At 46.2% G+C, this 21,367-nt stretch overlaps 1 protein-coding gene across 6 annotated transcripts in view; it reads right to left on the bottom strand.

Moving 5' to 3' along the window:
• The window catches only part of LOC140425211 (G patch domain-containing protein 2-like), a 398,136-nt gene that overhangs the window by 100,412 nt on the left and 276,357 nt on the right, over positions 1-21,367 (bottom strand). The window lies entirely within an intron of this gene.

Genomic DNA, 21,367 nt, shown 5'->3' on the forward strand with positions numbered 1-21,367 from the left:
CTAAATAGGACACCCTCTTGCTGATCACATTGCAGCACCTAGGGTCCGACCATCAAAATCCGAATGGTATATTTGATCCACCCAGCCCTTAGTCCTTGATCCGCAAATGGGTCTCCTGTAAAAACAAATCATCAGCCTTCAAACTTCTCAGGTGTGCAAACACCCGTGACCTTTTTGATGGGCTATTTAATCCCCATACATTCTAAATAATCAACCGGACAGAGGGCCTTCTACCCGCTCACAACACAGTCAGCCATTCCCACCATGTGGGGTAATCCAGCAGCGAGTGCCGATACTGGGCGGCCAAACTCTTAAGACCAGAACAAAGACAGAGAATCAGTCACCGTCAGTAGTCTATCCCTCCCCTCACCCATCTCCCAGCAATACCACACTCCAATAAACAAACAAACAGCCAACAGGACAACAAAGACTCCTAGCCAGCCCCTCACCCACACCCAACCGCAAAAAAAATCCTAAGCGCATTACCTAAAAGAAAAACCCTAAAGTAATGAGCTGCATATACCCTCAGTCCTCCGCATTGCTCAACTTTACAGCTAGCAAGGTGACCTCCGCACAGAGTAAAACCATGAAAATAATCATACTGACAACCAGCCCCCACCCACCTCCAACTTTAATACAAAAAGATATGGGGTGAAAGAAAGCCAACACCCAACCCACAAACAATCCCAAAAATACCAACGCCAAACTTGTCCAGGAAAACCCCACAGCAAATCCCCATAATCACATGAGCTCACCCACACTACAAAAATCCCACAACAAATACAGATACAAACGCACCTAACAATTAGTTCACCTCTAGTCCGACGTTCTTTACTAACTCATCCGCATCTTCTGGCGCATCAAAGTAACACTGAAAAAGTCACTCGAAGTCGAGACGAATCGCACATTTTATTTGTACAATCCAGCATGGGCCTTGTTGATTGCCGCACACCTTCTTGTCAGATCTGTTACCAAGTCTTGATATATGCTGACAGCATGGCCCTCCCATCTATAGTCTCGATGGTCCTTCACCCACCTCAGGATCTGTTCCTTGTCTTGGTACCTGTGGAACCTGATGATGATCCCCCGTGGTGTTTCCCCAGATCGGGGCTTCTACCTTAGCGATCGATGTGCTCGATCCAATTAGGGAGGGGATGTCAAGCCCCCCACGTCCACCATCTTCCCAACGTAGTTCGTAGGATTTGGGCCCTCCAGACCCTCTTGCTGCCCAACGATTCTTACATTTTGTCATCTGGAGCGGTTTTCCAGATCGTCTACCTTGGTCTTCCAATGCTTTACACCCTTCAACCAGAAATGCATCTCTGCTTCCAGGGAAACAATTCAGTCACTCTTGTCCAAGAGTGCCACCTCCACCGCTTGTTCCTTTACCTTCTGATCCATCTTCTTGAAGGCTGCACAGATGGGATTCGAGCCCCTTCCATTGCCTTATTAAGGTCCTCAGAGACTGCCTGTCGCTGCTTCATGAATTCATCCGCCAAGAAGTTTGCCAGCATTTCAGCCATCTACGGAGAGGCCAAAGTCGCAGCAGGAGCCTCCGCCATTTTCTCCTACAATGAGGTATTATACTTGTTGGACATTCCATTTATGTGGGAACCTTATCCCATCAAACTACTCAAATGTCCCCCCAAAACAGGGTGAAAAGAGCCAAAAAAAAGATACCCTGGCAGGAGCCATCGCGTGTGCGACTGCTCACCACAGTCACCTCTGGAAGTCAAGCCTCTCAAAATTCAAACAGGGCAAACTAACAAACAAAAATTGTTCGTAAGCACCACTAGGACAGAGATACTTAGGTTCTGAGTATCCAATTTCTAGTACTTGGAGGAGCATGTTGGTCAGCCCAATTGGCAATCAGGGAATCTCACCTCTCTGCTGGGCAGTAGAGGTTCTTCCAGAAGACATGAAGCAGGGCAGTGTATCTCACAAATTCCCAAGACGAACAGCCCAAGAAGAATGGAAAGCAGTTTCCTCCTGTGCGAATATCAACTCCACACTATTGTGCACATAAAAGTGGAGGAAAAGATTCAATGACTCTACCAAGTCAGTCATGGTACAAGACCTCACATGTACCTAACATTAACTGATATATATTCAGCATGTTTGACGCTTAGCATTATTTATCCTATTTTCAATCCTTACCATAAACACCAATGAAGGACCCGTGTCCATTACAATCCCAGTAAGAAGTCTTACAATCCCAGGTTAAACTCCACCAGGTGTATTTGGAATCACGAGCTTTTGGAGCGTACCTCCTTCATCAGGCGAGTGAAGAGGTAGGTTACCTTCCAACCTTCAACTTAAAAAGCCCCCAAAATCCTGCATGTTTATGTTATTAAACACCCCCTGCCCTATGGGTTTGCATATTATGCATGTTGATACTTGAAATTGAGAAGCCCTCAAAACTCTTTGACGGGAGGCCATAGCAGTTGCTACACTTCTTTTAGCTACTTTATAAGCTTCCATCACAGATGCATCTGAGTTGTTACTTGGAAGAATAGAAATCCAGCAGAGGTAAGTACAACTTCTGCTACTTCTAATCCTATTTTGTCATTTACTATCGGGGTAACATATACTTAAGTATTTTATCACGCCGTTCAGTGGAATCATCCATTCCTAAGTCTAAGTTCAATGGAGGAACAGAAATCAGAATATTTCTGCTGCGGGACGGGACGGCTGACCATTCATGATTTTGCACTGGTCAGCTCATTACTTGTGCATTCGAGCAGAGCACGGCACATCTCGTGGTTAAGTTGTGAGTAGTCCCCAAGAATGTGAAAGCAACATATAATCACCTCAAAGGAGTCTAGCTTGCAAGGTGCATGGCACTTATATACAGTCATAAATGTGGACATTTTAATTTCTCACTGGCGGGGAATTGAATTTGAAGGGGGAAATTAATCTCGGCGAGATGGCCTTTTAATGAGCATGCATGACATGCTAATGGACTTCCCAGCATTGCTCATCGGGTAAGCTCGACCCGCCTTTAAAGACCCAAAAGCAGAACTCTTACAGTTCATCCTGCAGTCGGGAAACTGATTGTTGGCCTGTCGCCAAATTAAGTTCCCCTGCCCACCATGCTTCCCACAGATGGAGGGACAGGAACACATGGTCCATTGCTTTTACTGAATGTAGCATGTTTAAAAACTGCAATGCTTCTTCTTTTTCTCTTTCTCCAGATAGCTCTTATTCTAGGCACCAGAGTCAGGCCCAATTGCCCACTTTTCATAGTGAACTGAGACACTCATAATTTCTTTCCCAAGTGTTGAGAATTTTCAAACTGAGCTTGAGGAACTTTCACTGAGTGAGATAGTATGTGATTCAGTGGCCAGCCTGAGGATTGGGATCTCATGGATTTTGATGATAAAAGAATGTTGTCTGAATATCAAGCCTTTGTTTAGTCACAGTAGGGCTGTCCAAAACTCTGTGTTGCAGATGAAAGGAAGCTACTAGCTGCAATTATGCAGAATATGTTTATAACACTGCAGTTTATTTAAAAGGATTCAGAAACTCAACTGCAACTGAAAAGATGGTGTTTTGTCAAACGTCTCAAAGGCAGTCAGAGCTTCTGCCACAGATACTTATTCTGCTTCAAAGAAGAATGCCCTCTATGAGATTGTCCACTGGTTACAGTAAACTTTGTTGATCTTAATGTTATTAGGTGTCATTTCACCAGTCTGTGACCATGGTAACTTAGTGTCCAGTAGATAGGGTGTGGTTGGACTCAACACAAATGATGGTGTTTGTCTTTGACGAAGCGTCACCCAGACTCTAAATGTAAGCTCCCTTCTCTCTTCACAGATGCTGTCAGACCTGTTGAAATTGTCCTGTATTTTCTGTTTTAGTTTCAGCACCTGCAGTAATTTGCTTTTGTCTTCATGTTTTGTCTTAAGTTGCTAACAAAATCAGACACCCCCCTGCCGGCCAAGTGCAATGTCTGGTCTGTACAGCAACTGGAAACCTGCAGGGAGCAGGGTGCCAACAGTTGCAATATTGCTCCAACAGATCTATCACAGGATGCTGGTTAAAAAACTGCCACTCAATCCTAGGAAACCAGTGATAGGCATTAACAGGTCACCTGAAGCCCTTCTGTTGCTCCTGCGGCATAAAAATGAAGCACGATATTAATGTTAAAAGGACATACTTCCAACTTTGTCGCTGAGAGATGCACTATATTGGAAAACATTAGACAAACATACAAATAATATTTGGAGACTTTAAAATAAATTGTAGTGCTTGTGGAGTCCAGGTTCCTGCAAAAGCTCACGAGCAGGTTTTGTCAGGTGACAAGAATGGTATATTGGTGAATTGGGTTGAGAATAGAAGAAACTAAGGCACATGCACAGAAGGCATGAGACATATGTAGGTTCTGTTAGAATCGTTGTAGAGACTGATAACACTTTCCAGTTAACAACTGAAAGAATTTCGCAAAAATGTCATATTTTGACTGTAGCTTCCAGGGCTTGTGGAAACGGGCTGACCAGTGAGTCGGGCCACCATCTCAACATTAAATGTGTACAGCTATGCTAGCTTTTATGATGACTGAAAAGAAGTGAACATCAAGTCAGCTCTTTTCAACCATTAAATATGTCCATCCATAGTTTGCGGGGTGGGGTGAGTCAGTGAGGAGAGCTTTGTGCATGTTTCTATATGCAGAGCTTTACCTTTCCCACTCAACATCAGTGTAGGTGGCAATATAACTATTGTTTTCCACTTACCCTGGTTGTTAGCCTTCAATGTTATGCCAGGTGGTGCAGTAAAGCAAAACCATTGAACAGCTGCTATCCTGCGGGTATAGATGGTGATCTGCTGAACTGGGTAAATAATTTATTGAGAAAGTGCAAGAAAGTGCAAGAATTAGGTACTAGGAAATGCATATTCGCTTCATCACAGCAACTGTAGGAGTCCTTCAAAAAAAACTTATTTTTCCATACACTGCATTTTCATCAAGAACCTAATATTTGTCATCGAAAGTAATGTTTTCTGCAGAATAGTTAACATGCCACGTGAAGGACAAGTCATGGAGTTGTCTCTGCTGGGGGGGTGAGAGCAGGGGAATAATACACAACTGGATCGTCGTCATTGGACTGGTTCATTACCTTCAGTACGGAGGTGAGCCACTCAATAAATCTGTTGACAAAACTGATCATGATACTCCACACCCACTGTATGAGTTGATAAATGCTTTTGGTATGAACATTCAGCTACTTGGCTTGAAAATTCCATTCATACCACTGTAGCAAACAAGAGGCTAGGTTATCGAGTAAATCTGAAAGCATGACAATAATCAACACAAACTCAAACCTATTTGTCAGTCAGAAAGTTTAAGTTCATAAATTGCACTTCCAATGGCAATTCTGTAGCTTTGTTTAATAGGCTGTAAAGAAACCGGTTTCTGGATTTATTACAGTCCTAAGCTATGCTAATGATTTATTTTAACAAGCTGTAACTCGATGCAGCTTTGACCAAAAGATACTCCAGACTTTGAAGTAAGTTCAATGTGATTTTTGAACCATTAGCACAGTTCTCTATGAGTTCGACTCTCCTGCTAATCTTGCTACAGTAACTCAGTCTAACTAACAAGTCTGCTCTAAGCCACATGGTGGGTGTGATGCTTCTGATCTGCCCCTGTCCTACTTTCTAAGTGTCGCCTGTGGAAAGAGACAGAGCAAGTGTGCCCTGTCCTTATATATGGGTTGTGTAATACCCCCTTGTGGTAGTGTCACTTCTGGGTGTTCTTGACTGCCCATTGGTCGTATCCTATTCTATGTGTTCATTAGCTATATGTCTGCATGTCATGATGTCTCTGGTCCTCCCTCTAGTGTTTACTTAGTCGTAGTGTATTTACATTAACCCCTTGTGTATTTACAGTGATATCACCACAACTGAGATGGATATTGTCTAGCTGATAATATGGGAGGAATTGCCAACACTTATATCAGAGACGACCACCACAGTTCAGCACTGCACAACAATACAAAGTCTGCATAAAATGCCAGCATTAAAGTCTTGGATTGATTTTCCTGACAGTGCACCTTAATACACTGAGGAACTACAAGGTTCACATTTGTGAAAGGTGTCCTGATTGCAGCTATACACTCATGCAGAAAGGTCCTCTAGCTGAGACTGCAGCACAATCCCATTCCATGACATTGTTATGCACCCGATTATCCCACTAGACCCCAGTGTGTCCCACAAAAAATAAAATAGTTTCAGTCTCTCTTGTTCAGCAGCAAGGCCATAAGCAAGATGGTGCTGGGGTGTGGCAACACTCTGCGAGCTCACTCACAGATACTCTTCTTACATCTCCTATAACCGTACTAATCTCTTAAAAACTTAATTCTAACACTAACCGCTCGCTTTTATGTTCCTCAGAGGCCCGTGAATGGGCCTGATGACCTGATCCAACAGGACTCCTACAACGACCCAACCAGGAAGTTGAAGAGGCCCAAACCGGAAGTCCGACCCCAATCTATATTTGGACTTGATCCGGACCTCGAGCACCTGATTCGGCCTAGGAACCGACGTCAGCTCCCGGAGCGCCCAATACAGTTGCCGGAGCATCCGACCCAGCATGCCTGGCGAACGTTTCTTTGCGGGCTTTGATTACCGCCTTCGACGTGAGGTCGGACAGTTTCACCACTTCTGGGTAACTGGAGAAGTAGTTGACCAGGAGTACGTAGTCACACCCCTTGGCGTGGAAAAGGTCTACACTTACTTTGGACCACGGAGAGGCCACGATTTCGTGCTGTTGCAGCGTTTCCTTGGGTTGAGCTGGTTGAAACTTCTGACAGGTAGGGCAGTTGAGGACTGTGTCGGCAATGTCCTGACTGATGCCTGGCCAATAGACCGCCTCCTGAGCTCTGCGCGGCATTTCTTGACCCCAAGGTGACCCTCATGGAGTTGACCCAGCACCGTAGCCCGCATGCTCTGAGGAATTACGATCCTGTCGAGTTTCAGAAGGATTCCCTTCATCACCGTCAGGTCGTCCTTTACGTTATAGAACTGGGGACATTGTCCCTTCTGACAGCCATTGGTAAGGTGCTGCATCACACACTGCAGTAGAGGATCCTTGGCCATCTCTTCACGAATTTGGACCACCCGTTCGTCAAAGGCCGGAAAGTTGGTGGCACACAGCTGCACTTGCGCTTCTATGTGCGCTTCTATGTGGCAGATGAAGTCACTTTGTTCACACGGTGTGTTAATGGACCTGGATAGGGCATCTGCAACGATCAGCTCTTTGCCTGGCATGTAGACAAGTTTGAAGTCGTAGCGGCGTAGCTTAAGAAGAATTCGCTGTAACCGAGGTGTCATGTCATTTAAATCCTTCTAGATTATATGGACTGGAGGCCTGTGGTCCGTTTCTACCGTGAATTTTGGCATGCCGTAAACGTAGTCGTGAAACTTGACTATCCCTGTCAGGAGGCTCAGACACTCCTTCTCAATCTGAGCGTACCATTGCTCAGTGGGCGTCATGGCCCTGGAGGCATACGCCACTGGAGCCCAGGATGAGAAGTCATCTCACTGAAGGAGCATCACCCCAATGCCGTCCTGGCTTGCATCAGTCGATATCTTGGTTTCCTTGGTTGTTCGAAGAACGCTAGAACCGGGGCTGTGGTGAGCTTTGCTTTCAGCTCATGCCATTCCTCTTCATGCGTGGGCAGCCACTGGAATTACGTCGACTTCTTGACGAGATGGCGGAGGGCTGTGGTGTGGGGTGCCATATTGGGAATGAATTTCCCGAGGAAGTTGACCATCCCGAGGAAGCGGAGGACCGCCTTCTTGTCCTCCGGGGTCTTCATGGCGTTGATCGCCGAGACCTTGTCGGCATCTGGCCGCACGCCTTACTGCGAGATGTGGTCACCCAGGAACTTAATATCCGATTGACCAAATGAGCACTTGGCCCTGTTGAGCTGGAGGTCATGTTCATGAATTCTCTGGAATACCTTCTTGAGGCGAGCGGTATGTTCCTGGGCATTGTGGGCCAGATAATTACATCGTCAATGTATACTCGCACCCCCTCGATGCCCTCCATCATCTGCTCCATGATGCGGTGAAATACTTCGGAGGCAGATATGAACCCAAAAGGCATCCGGTTGTAGCAGTAGCGACTGAACGTGCACAGCTTGCGACTGGACACGTCCAGCTGTATTTGCCAAAAACCCTTGGTGGCGTCCAGCTTAGTAAAGAATTTGGCATGAGCCACCTCACTGGTCAACTCTTCACGTTTTGGTATCGGGTAATGCTCCCGCATGATGTTGCGGTTTAGATCCTTAGGGTCAATGCAAATGCGAAGCTCCCCTGACAGCTTCTTTACGCAGACCACGGAGCTGACCCAGTCTGTTGGCTCTGTGACCTTCGATATGATGCCCTGGTCTTGGAGGTCCTGTAATTGCTTCTTCAGACGATCCTAGAGGGGTGCCGGCACCCGGCCTGGTGCATGAATTACAGGGGTGGCGTTCAGCTTGAGCAGGATTTTATATTGGTATGGGAGCGTGCCCATTCCATCGAATACGCTGTGGTACTGCGTGATAATGTCATCTATGTCGGCTTGCAAGTTTCCATCAGGCGAGGTCGTCGCCGGTGATGATGACATGGTGTGGACTCGCTGAACCAGGTTCAGGAGCTTGCAGGCTCGAGCACCGAGTCAGGCCCGACGATTTCAAACCGCAGTGTTGCCTTGATCGCCTTGTTGGATACCCCTAGTTGACAGGAGCCACTGTCAGCTATGGCATTGCCATTGTAGTCAAGGAGCTGGCAGGCCAGTGGAAGAATGCTTGGTCTGGCGCGGATGGTCTTGAGGTTGGATTTTGAGATGAGGTGCGCTGATGCGCCGGTGTCCAGTTTAAATCGGATGCAAGCCTTGTGAACTGTGAGGACAGCACACCACTCATCGTTGGGATCCACACTGAGGATCGAGAAGTGTTTCGCCGTTGTGGTAGAAGGCAGCGCATGTGTAGTTATGATGCCCACCCGGCATGGGGATTTGAGGCACTCAGCATCAGGGTCTGTTGGGCTGTCGGGATCGGAATCTGGCATGCCTTGTTGTATTGAGCGGACACTTCTGCGCCGCAGCTAGGATCGCTGGCTGCTGAGCAGTGGAGCAGATCTGCAAAGGGCTGCGTAGTGGCCAAGCTTGCCACACTGCCGTCCTTTTGCCGGCCATTGCCGCTTTAAATGGGCGGAGCCACAATTCGGACATGTCATGACACCGACGTCAGCGCGTTCCGCGCGCCATCGCTCATGCGTAGTGCGGTCGGTCGACGTACGCACCTGGCAGTCGGGTTGTCGGCCTCGTCGTCCAATCGGTCATGGCGCGCATGCGTAGGGACCGGGGAAAAGCGCGCGAAACGGCCACTCTCCTCGATGCTCAGGCCCTGCATTTGTGTAATGGCCTGCACCCGTTCCGCCTCGTGGGAGGTCAGTTTTGCAGTTTCTGCCACCCTGATGTGGGAGTAACGATTGTTAGCATGCTCATGGACAACGCACGTCACGATAGCGACAGAGAGGGTCAACTGTTTGACTTTCAGGAGCTGCTGCCGAAGGGAGTCGGAGTGGACCCCGAAAACGATCTGATCCCGGATCATGGAATCAGCCGTCGTGTCATAGTTACATGACTGCGCTAGGATGCTGAGATGGGTCAAGAAGGACTGAAAAGGTTCATCCTTACCCTGAAGCCTCTGCTGGAAAACATACCGTTCAAAGCTCTCATTCACCTCAATGTCGCAGCGGCTGTCAAACTTCAGCAGGACTGTTTAAATTTTGTTTGGTCTTCGCCGTCAGCGAACGAAAGGGAGTTGTAGATGTGGATGGCGTGGTCGCCCGCGGTGGAGAGAAATAATGCGATCTTCCTGGCATCGATGCTGCTTCGATGTCGGAGACCTCAATGTACAAGAGGAACTTTTGCTTGAAGATTTTCCAATTGCCGCCGAGGTTGCCGGAGTACAGGAGCTGCGGAGGAGGCTGGATGTTTTCCATTTCACCGGATGGCTGCTTTCTGGTCAATGCTGATTCACTCGAGGTAGGTCCGTCAATATCAGTATCACTCTGGTACCATGATGTGTAAGGCAGGTAGGTTCGGTGTGGACTGCACTCGATGCAGGGAAGCTAGAAACAGACGTCTAACACTGGAGAAGATCCAACACTGTTTTATTCAATGATAGAACTGACATACATATTCAGCTGAGGGTCGACACTGTACTGAACTGACTGGAGACCTTGTAGTAGCCTGACCAGACTTACTAGCTACCGCATGGTTTTTGCACTTGCTAGCTAGTGGACTCTGACTGTCTCAGTGGCTGGGTACAGAGAGAGCGGGAAACCTAGTGCCCTCTGGCTTTATAGTGGTAGTGTCCTGTCTGGTGATTGGCTGCACTGTGTTGTGTGCTTACTGGTCATCCTGTGTGTCAATCACTGCCTGTCTGCATCTCATTATATACATGAGTGGATATTATGACACCGACCACAAGATCCGGTCCGACCTAACCAAGAGAGGCCCATCCACCGACCCTACCTGGAGAGGCCCGACCTGTGACCCGTCTTACTGGAGGCTGGAAGGAAGAATCCATGTGGAGGCCCGACCAGGCCTACTCCAAAGCCCTACTCCAGGAGAGCCCGACCAGACCACCAACCTGGAACAGAACACACGACCCTGCCCAACCTGACCCAGGACCCATCCCACTCGGCTTACTCACTGATCCAACTTCTTCCATCGGGCAGGAGATACACGCACAAACAGATTCAAAAACAGCTTCTTCCCCATTGTTACCATACTCCTAAACGACCCTCTTGTGGACTGATCTGATCTCTTCACACATCTTCTCTACCGAGTAGTACTGCACTCCTGTGTGCTTCACCTGATGCCTGTGTCTATGTATTTATATTATCTATTTTAGGTTTGCCCTATTATGTACTTTATTTTCATGCACGCAGAACAATACTTTTCACTGTAGCTCGGTACACGTGATAATAAACAAATCCAATCCGGATGCCATATTTTCTCTTCTCACTGACAGTAGAAATCGGTTTTGTCTGGAATTAATTCCGGTCTTTAAAAAATAGAAATAATTTTCTTCAGCATGGTTTTGCCAATTGTCCACATATTATTCAGTAACTCAATTTGACAGGAGTGGAATAAGAAAGCAAAAAAGCTTGGATAGCACTCTGTTTTGATGTTATGCTAAAGTGACTTGTGCCTTTCCATGGGGATATAAGTTTTGCCCTAGAGCAACTATAATATATATATGATGATCCCAGCTGATGTCACTCCTGGTGAGTCAGATTCCAGGGTGGAACCAGTTTGATGAATCCTAACTTTTGTTTAAATACGTGGCAGGATGTATACTGAACTGAGCCATAGGCGTCTGCTAATGAACTTTTAATGAAAGAATAAAACATATATCAAGCAAGAAAAGATGAACTATAATACATTACTTCTTCACCCAACTATACCTTTACAGCTATATATAGATTTGTAAGGATAACACAAGTTGCAAGATCTATCTTATACACAATGTTCGCAGTGAGTACATAGTTCATGTAAACCAATTGGCTGCGACCCATGGTTAGACACAGCACTCTTTGAAGCCAAGTGACAAAGATCACACAAAACAACTTCTACGGATTTCTCCTTAATTCAACCCAGACGCTTATCACACTGCGAGCCAACTGGTCTCACTAGAACTCGGTCCTATCTCTGTTCTCGAAGAACATGCCTTGAATTATGCTTTCTCTCAGATCTCTTCACCAAGGGTCCACCCTCCAGGGTTTCGACCTCTCCTTCCAATGTTCCTCTGGCCTGTTGCACTCAAACTTCGCCTTTCACACACTCTCTCAGATACCAACAGAACACCACTGCTTCACAGGTCGATTGTAAGGAGTCACCAATCTCCTGGTTACCTTGGGTCTCTGGCTTCTTGCAAGCTCACTTCACTTTGCATGCTTTCTGTGGCTTTGTCAACTTGGAGCTTCTCTTTGCTTCCCACTCTTAACTTCACTTAACAGGACCTTTTCCAGATTCCTGTTCTTTTCCTTTGATTAGAAGATCATCTTGGAAATTCCTTCTGTCTCTCTCCCTGTATGTTGGACCTTTTTGAGTTCTTTAGTTTGGGCCCTGCAATGTGCAGTCCCCTTTCCATGTCCTGACAGAGAGAGAGAGACTTAAAACTGCCCTCTTGCATCTCAGAGCATAAACAACAACTGGACTGAATCCGGTTTTTTACTGTATCTGTGGGCACCTGGTTGCAAGGCAGTAGCATAGTTTCCCCTACTTTAAAAGTCGTAAAACCTCATTAAAAATGCAGGCATCTTTTAAAAGTGAAACTAAAGCTTCTTAACACCTAACTGCAGAAATATAAATTAAGCTTAAAACTTAAATTTAAAGCTATGCTCATGCTCAATGCATAAAAACACAAATATAAATAACCTAAAACTATCCCTATTTCCTAATAATATATATGTAAAGAAATATGATCACAAGTTCAAATATCATATTGGGGCAGAGAATTTAGTAGAGTTATAGCTTGATAGAAAGAGGGGAAAATCCAAGAACTCAATCTGATTTTTTTTAACTATTCCATTTCCACATAACATACAATCCTGACCTAAATGTGCTCCAAGAAGTTTGTGAAATGTTTGATACCTGCCAGAGCAAGTCACACTTTCTTTGAGGGAGAAATCCAAACTGGGTGAAATTCTCACAAATACTCTCCACAGCAGTCTTACAAATTCAATCTGCAAGGAATATTTTCAAAAATGGTTCAGAAGTGGCTACAACTCCATCAGAATGGTTATTAATTGTCTTTCATCAGAAGTGCAAATGACGACATATTGGTTTGGGCATTTATAGGCATCAGTAAATCTACCTGTAGAAAATGCAGGCATCATTTAAATATAACAATCATAGGACCTTCCTGAATTTCGTGACCATGTGTGTTTCAGTTATCTCCTTAATCTGGCCAGCACATTGTGACAAAACAGGCTAGCAACAGCGTTTTAGAAGCTGTATTTAACGTCTCTGGTTAGTCATTTTAGGTTCGTAGGATATTTTGGGACCATGGTTTGGCTGTTTGGATACTACTTGGCTGTTAAATACTTTCAAAGAACGAGGTTGTAGGGCACTTGAACTGTTTCAGCATGTCCATGTTCATAGTTGCTTAACAGTATGCTTCCCCCCTCACAATAATATTCGCTCTAAATTTTACATTCTTGCTTTGTTCCCATCGGGTCTGCTGCACACAGAAAAATTATAAGTTATATTTTTAGGCACATTTTTAAAATTCTGTGCCTTTACTTCCTGAGATACTCTGTTTATTTGTTTTTTTTACATTTCCAGGAGATTCCTGTACCGACATTCATAATGGAAACTTATGTTGTAATTACACTTTGCCATCAGTGTTTCCCATGGCAGGGTGGGGGTGGAGGGAAGGATGCAATTACACTAGGATAGCTTCACATCGGCAGTAGCTGTTGTAAATGTACACAAAGGAATTAAATATTGGGACACATTGATGGGTGGTCTACGCAGACCCAACTTTCTTATAATTTGTTTAAGTCTTACATTTAGCACATACTTCCTGTAAGTGTCACACTTGTTTCCTGTAATATTCCCCAGGGCAGTCTTCAGACTTGCCATGAGTAGTGCATTGGGAAATTTACTATTACCCTGTGCAGCACGTTGATCTCCTAAAGCCAACAGGTTGTGAGGGGTTGGAAGTTCAGATTTGTCTGCTCTGGTCCCCAGAGGCAGGGACAAAGAGAGCCCAGAAACCTGTTCCCAACAGCCCCTGCTCCCCCCCCCCCCCCCCCCCCACACACACACAAACAATGCTCCACTGTTCATCAACGTGCAATAGTCAGACAATTTTGCTCCTCGAGAACTGCAGCACTTTTCTAACCTGAAACTGCAAGTTCACTGAAAAAATGTCCAAGAGGGTGCACCTGGAAGTGATTTGGGCTCTACAACTGATGCATTGGGCAGGCAACGCTGACAAACTGTTTGGCTGTTTGGTGCCTGAACTTTAATTCTTCTTCCAATGCTTCACAGCTGCTTGCACAAGTGCCCAACCTCAAAATCAGATTGCACTTGCCCACTTCTGGCTGTCAAAAAGCATGGTGAAAGCAGAATTGTGGTTAAAGGGGAGGTGGAAATGTTTGAAGTAAAAAAACAGTGGAAAATGTCTGGGGAATGGGACCAATGGTCTCCTTTTGTACTGGAAAATTTTAGACCCTCATTGTTTTTGAGACTGCAAACCAAAATGGTGGAGGTAATGTGACTTTCTTTCTATTTTTTAAATGCATTGCTGAGTTTACAGGTTAAATATTTTGGGTGTGCAATTCAGATCCTTAGCAGCAGTGCTGTCCAAGCAGGACATCCACGGGGGCTGTGCAGCGCCCCAAGTCATTTCTGGCAGATCCTCTGCTCCATCCCAAGCTGGGAAGGGCACTCGGACTAGCATCCTGTGCACTTGCTGAAAGCCTCTAAACGCATTCAGCCCTACAAAATTGAACCATGTAGGTGCATTCAACATATTCTCTTGTTACTCACCAGAGAGCATGCATTCAGCTGCAAGAAGTACACATCACTAGCGTTATTGCAGGGTGAGACACCCAACTTGCAAGAAGATAGTTTGAATAACTCATGCTCTTTTGCACTGTAGAGTGTCGTTGGAGGTGTTGAAGTAAGTTCCTGGATTTGGCAACGATTGTTCCTGAATCCACTAGGAGGACATAGAATTTGGTAGCCTGCATAGACTGCAATAGGTTTGGGGGCTGCACCTGCAGTTGTCTCTGGGTCAGCAGTATATGGGGGTTGGAGCAGAGGGGGAAAATTATATGCTGGGCCAAGTTCGGGCTGGAATCCTCCATGCTCCTTGTTAGAGATTGTCTGTGAGGTACCCTCAATAATGACGCTTAGAGAGTAAACGGTAAAGAAGGCTTTAATAGACTAAGAACTATGCTAGAGCTGAGACATGTGCTAACTGCTGTACAGCCCACAAGGCAGCCCCTTATATATGGCTCACAGATGGGCGGAGCCAGAGGCGGAGTCCCCAGGGTTCCAGCCCGGTCTTAAAGGGGACATCACCTTACATGATGACAAGGCAGTAACCGTTCATCACATTCACCCCCTGTTTAAAAAAGAGTCCGGCGGGGTGAAGTGCCATCATAGGTCCATCCGTCTTGGTGGCCGGATCGTCTTCATCGACCTCCTTAGTTCGGGCGGTGGTGCGGCGGGCACGGACGTCTCGGTTGAGGGTACATCCGGGAGCACAGCGGTCGGAGCTTCGGTCAGGGTCGGGGCAGTGGGACTAGACAGGGCCGGGGGTAGCGGCGCCGGCATGGTGTGTAAAGGGGGGGGCGTTGTAGGGGGCGCAAGGTAGGTGCTCACCTGGGGTAGGGCTGGAAGGGGGTGTGTTGTAGGGGGCGCCGGGTCCTGCACAGGAGCGGCGTGGGAAGGGGCGTCTGTAGTGGGGGAATCCAGCGGGTGCCAGATCCCGGAGGGAAACCGCATCTTGCCTGCCGTCGGGGTACTCAATGTAGGCGTAACAGGGGATGGCGTGGAGCAGTCGGACCTGTTCAACCAGGGGGTCTGTTTTATGGCTCCTCGTGTGCCTCCGGAGAAGAACAGGTCCCGGAGCCATCAGCCAAGGTGGAAGCGAGACCCCGGAGGTAGAATTCCTGGGGAAGACAAACAATTGGTTGTGAGGGGTCTCATTCGTGGCCGTGCAGAGGAGTGACCTAATGGAGTGTAGGGCATCGGGTAGGACCTCCTGCCAGCGGGTGGTTGGGAGACTTCTCGACCGCAGGGCCAGAAGGACAGCCTTCCACACTGTCGCGTTCTCCCTCTCCACTTGCCCGTTTCCCCACGGGTTATAACTGGTCGTTCTGCTCGAGGCGATGCCTTTGCTGAGCAGATACTGACGCAGTTCATCGCTCATGTTCAACGAGAGCCTGATTTTCGGGCCGGCTGTTCTTTGTTTTTCTGGCCCCTGGGTCTGGCCAGGCAGACCCTCGCAAAATGCCCCTTCTTCCCGCAGTTGCTGCAGATCGCGGAGCGGGCTGGGCAGCGTGGGCGTGGATGCTGGCCCTGTCCGCAGAAGTAGCACGGTGTGCCCCATGGTGAGCGGGTCGCCGCGTGGCGCAGGCCTGTAATACGGCTGAGTCTGAGGAAGTCCGGGGGGGGCTTGCAGAGTCCGCGGGGTACGTACCCAAATTATGTCGGGCCACCTCCAGCGAGGAGGCGAGCGTTAGCGTGCCCTGGAGGTCTTTTGCACAGTTTTCGAGCAGTCGCTGCCGGATGTAGGTCGAGCGGATGCCGGACACGAAAGCATCTCTGATGTGCAGGTTCATATGGACTTCCCCTGTCACATCCTGATGGTCACAGTCCCTGGCAAGCACGGTGAGTTTCTCGACGAATTCGTCTAGCGATTGCCCCGAGCGCTGCCGGCAGTTAGAGAGCAGATGCCTGGCGTGCACCTCGTCGATGGGTTTGACGAACCACTTGCGGAGTAACTCGACCGCCTCTTCATAAGTCGTCGCCTTTTCGAGCGTGGCGGAGATTCTGTGACTCACCCGGGCGTGGAGTAGGCTCAGCTTGCGTGGCCCCAGGATGGGAATCTCTGCGGAGTCCAGGTAGGCCTCGAAGCACCGCAGCCAGAATTAAAAAATTTCCTTTGCCTCCGGTGTCCGTGCTTCTCTGGTTTTAGGCCTGCGTCCATCCTGATCTAGTTTAGTCTATTAAATTGAGGTACCCTCAATAATGACGCTTGGAGAGCAAACGGTAAAGAAGGTTTTAATAGACTAAGAACTATGCTAGAGCTGAGACATGTGCTAACTGCTGCACAGCCCACAAGGCAGCCTCTTATATATGGCTCACAGATGGGCGGAGCCAGAGGCAGAGTCCCCAGGGTTCCAAGCCCGGTCTTCGAGGGGACATCACCTTACATGATGACAAGGCAGTAACCGTTCATCACAGTCTGGCAGGGCAGCAAAAATATCCAGCCTTTCAGTGTGCATCCTCATCAGTGCTGCCCTATATGCTGCTCAAAATTCTTTAACAGCGCTCCCAGTAACAGAACTTGTCTTTGACCTTGATCTCTGGTGAGCTAGCGCACAAACTATCCTTTTCCCCTGGCCTAGTGGAAGCCCACTCAAACCCAGTGCCTCAACAAATCTATATTAGCCTCTAAGGTACATGCAATGCAGCTATCTGCACTGTTGGCCATGAGTGTCAGATCAATTGATGTGGCCTCGTCATAAGTGGCATGATATTTCTCTTTCCTCCCCCGGGTGTGCTGTGGTTGGGCAGATGACATTTCTTCGGGGTTTGAAAGGATTAAAGCAGAAAGGAGGTTGAGATGAGAAAGAAAACAGGAAATCCAAGGCCACAACATCTGCAGTTTGCACATCAGGTAAGAAGAGGGTAAGCTGGAAGTTGAGAAGGAACGTATGGCAGAAACATATCATCATACTCGATATGCTCCACGATCCAGGATGCCAGGAACTATGTTGCAATCAGCCACACAATGCAGAGAACCACCTCCTTTGTGGACTCATGAGATCCAGGCATTCTTGCCCCTGACCAACTTTGCTCTGCTTCCTTCTATTATGCAATACTTTATTGTACAAAAAGGAACGCAGAATGAGAGTCATTGGCCAGAATTCCCCGTTTGGGAGACTCTGTTCTCCTGTGGAGATGAATCGCAACCGATTTGCACTCATGCTGGGAGCGCAAATCCTGAAGCGATTCACAATCCCTTGCCATGCAAATTTAAGAATGGCAGGGATTGCGGGGGATTCCCTTACGAATTCTGTTATCGGGCCCATGGTCTTGAATAGCAGGTTGGCTGCACCATGGGCTATCAGTATGCTGCTTATCTCTGTGCTGAGTACTCAGGTAGCCAGCAGCATAAGCCCTGTTTGGACAAATACTACAATCAGGTAAATGAGGAGGAGCACCATCTCCACGTGAATCCTGACTTTCATGGTCATAAAATGGCACAGACCAATTTCCAATTCTCTATCTCTTGGCAGAATAATTAAAACATTGTGGGGGGGGGGGGGAAAAGAGTGCCCTGGATCTCCCAATTAATGTTTATCTTTCTCTTTAAAAAAATTGCTGGGAAGATTGTGGGTCATCCAATTTCAGGAATCTGCTTAGAAAAAGTCATTTATAAAGTGTGATACGAGACGAGCACCTTTTTTTCGAGTGAATGTCTTTTGCTGTGATCTTTGCCACTTTCAAGATCTTCATAAAGAAAACCAGGAATGAAGGAGAATGAGGAGACGCTACGGGCGCGATTCTCCCAGCCCCGCGCCGGGCCGGAGAATCGACTGCGCCACGCCACCGGCGCACGATTCTCCGAGGTGCGGAGAATCGGCGCCATTTGCGCCGGTGCGTTTGGCACGGCGCCGGTCGCGGGCTCTCTGCCCGGATGAGCCGAGCGGCCGCGCGGAAACGGCAGAGACCTGCCGCCGCCGTTCACCCCTGGTCGCTACCGGCGGGAACACTGCGCGAAGGGTCGGGGGGCGGCCTGTGGGGGGCCGCTCCGTTCCCAGTGGGGGGCCTCCGATGGGGTTTGGCCCGCGATCGGGGCCCACCGATCAGCGGGCCGGCCTCTCCCCCACCGGGCCTACTCTGTTGCGCGGCCGGCCCCTGAACACCCATGCCATGTTGCATTGGGGCCGGCGCGCTGAAGAAGTCAGCATGCGCGGGTTGGCGCGGCCCAACTGCGCCCATTTGGCGCCGGGAGGGGAGGCTGGAGCGGCGTGAACTGCTCCAGCGCCATGCTGGCCCCCTTTGGGGCCAGAATCGGTTGTCCCCGCACCCGTTTCGCACCGTCGTGAAACACGATGCCGTTCACAACGGCGCGAACTCTTAGTCTCCATTTCGGAGAATCGCGCTCAGTATTTTAAAAGTCGAGAACTGTTATGTGTCAATGAGCAAAAACCTACAAAAAAAGTGGAGAAAATAACTTTTTTCTAAACTGTGCTTTGACTAGCATTTCCAGCGGACACTAAAGCAAATGGGGGGGAAATTTGTTTGTATACACAGACGTGCGTCAATTCTTTGAAGCCATCGTGGGCCACTTACCTGCATGGCCAGCTTGATGTTCTTCATTACTATCAGTAGAAGAGGTGCTACATGAACAAATTTCTCACATAATGTTCATAATATATAAAATATATGCACTTGAGAAAGTTCCAAATATCTCAGGATTTAAAGACCTGTAATTATTTGATGTTCAAATTTATAAGATCAGAATATCGTTATTATGAAACTGTCTACTAATTTAGCCTTCAGGTATTATACAATATGTATTATTAGCGAGGACCTCCTGATAATATCATTAAGAATTTGCAGATTAGATTTTATTAAGGGAATAATTTCATTAGATTAATTGATTTTTTAAATTGAAAAAGTCTTAAGAATTTGCTTTATTAAAGGCAAAATATGCTAACACACTTTATATATGCCATATTTTGTCCCTTTTCTCATTTGTTTATAATCCACTGAATTCTATCTTGCCAAAAGCAGCTGAAAAATTAATAGGAAAAATAACATGAATATTTGGACAGTTAATACAGTTTGGTTTCTTACTGTGATGTGTCAGAAGCAGAGTGCACTCTGACCTCAGGTTGTGTCACCAGTATCTTTCTGCAGATAGAAATACATTGGTATAAAATTATGAATAGAAGCATCTATTTATTTGTTGCTTGCTCTGAAGCATCATTTATAAATAGTTTTTTAGCATGTTGTAAGAGGCAGCTGACAAGATTACACCGAGATAAAAATACAAAAAAAAAACTTTGGGCTACAATGCCCAAAACTATGACTTTTGATGCACTGCTTAGTGACTGAACAACGCAGTGCCAAATAGGATAACATTTAATGCAAGACAAAGGTACCTTGCCCTCCTTTTTTAAGGAATTGCAAACAGAAGTATGTGAGCATACCAAGCTTAGTTAAAGGTATCCCCTGGTAAAATGCTGTTCACAAGTAGCCCAGATGCAAGCTTATGCTTGGGAGACAAACAGATGTGACTATGGTTGCTGGGGTTTGGCATTAACACTCATTGTCAATATGGAATATATACACTTGGACAGGGCATCAGCTGCACAATAGCAAAACAGGCCTTGGAGTGTCAAAACAGCATTAAAGTTGTGAGAGAGGAAAAGATCCATGACAACCAGTTTGCTGTTCGAATGAAAAAGTCAGCTAGGATCATAGTCTGTCACAAGATGAAAGAAAGTGTACAGTTAACTTAAAATGCACATCATCAGACTGTTAAAACTACAGCACTGCAGACGAGATATCACAGCATTTTAAAAAATAATTTAGTTATTTTAGGTAGTTTTATTAACACCTCACTGCTAAAATGACTATTCAAAGTCATTACGTGTATGGCGGAAATGACTGCACACACCTGGTTAATTGAAACAGACTACTGCATTTATTTTCATACATCGATGAGCTTGTATCTTCAGTATATGCCAACTATCTTTTAAGGTTGGATAAGTTTAAAATGAAACTGTACTTTTATCAACTATTAGCAGACAATACATTTTGTGAAATGTATTTGAAGTTTGCCAGTTAATAATTGTCAGGCTATAATCACTTGAATAATCTCTTATCAAAAGTATACATTTTTCTTGAAATAATCTTCATAATCAGAACAGAATTCAAGACAACAGGAATCAAAATGTAAAAGGTTAAAGGTGGTTTTTAAAGCTATCAACTGCAAACATTTGAGAAGCTTGGAGTTAAGATTTAATTAAAGTTTTAAAAGTCTAATATGTCAACTACACATAAATGTATGAAATTTGGAGATGTTGTACACAAATTAAAATATGCAATGAAACCAATGCAGTCAAATACTAGAATTATCGAGCAACTTGTGAGAGAGGAGATAAATAATTTTTACTGAACATTTGAGTTGATAGTTAATTGTGACATTAATCTACCAGTAGTCCAAACTGACATCACAAATTTGCTTTAACTGACTCTTCAAAACTTGAAAAAAATGTGAATATGCAGAGCGAAGATGGAATATTGCACCTAACTCTTAATGCTGTACACAAAGTTGATAATTACTATAGTGTCTCTCCTTGCCATCTAAAAACCTGAAGCATACAATGTGCAAAATTAGAAAGAATTGGGATTAAGTAGGCGAGGAGGTATTTTGGGTTAAAAGATAGTTAGTTTTACAAAGAGTAACCTCTGTCACAATGAATATTGTGAGGCATCAATGTAACTTTTAAAATGATTGTGGTAATAGGTAAATAGGTTTGAAATAGAACACACACTTGAGCCTTGAAATTATGCTGTGGGATAACAGTGAACAAATTTATGCTT

Source organism: Scyliorhinus torazame, chromosome 1 (genome assembly GCF_047496885.1).
Source record: "Scyliorhinus torazame isolate Kashiwa2021f chromosome 1, sScyTor2.1, whole genome shotgun sequence".
Lineage (NCBI taxonomy): Eukaryota > Metazoa > Chordata > Chondrichthyes > Carcharhiniformes > Scyliorhinidae > Scyliorhinus > Scyliorhinus torazame.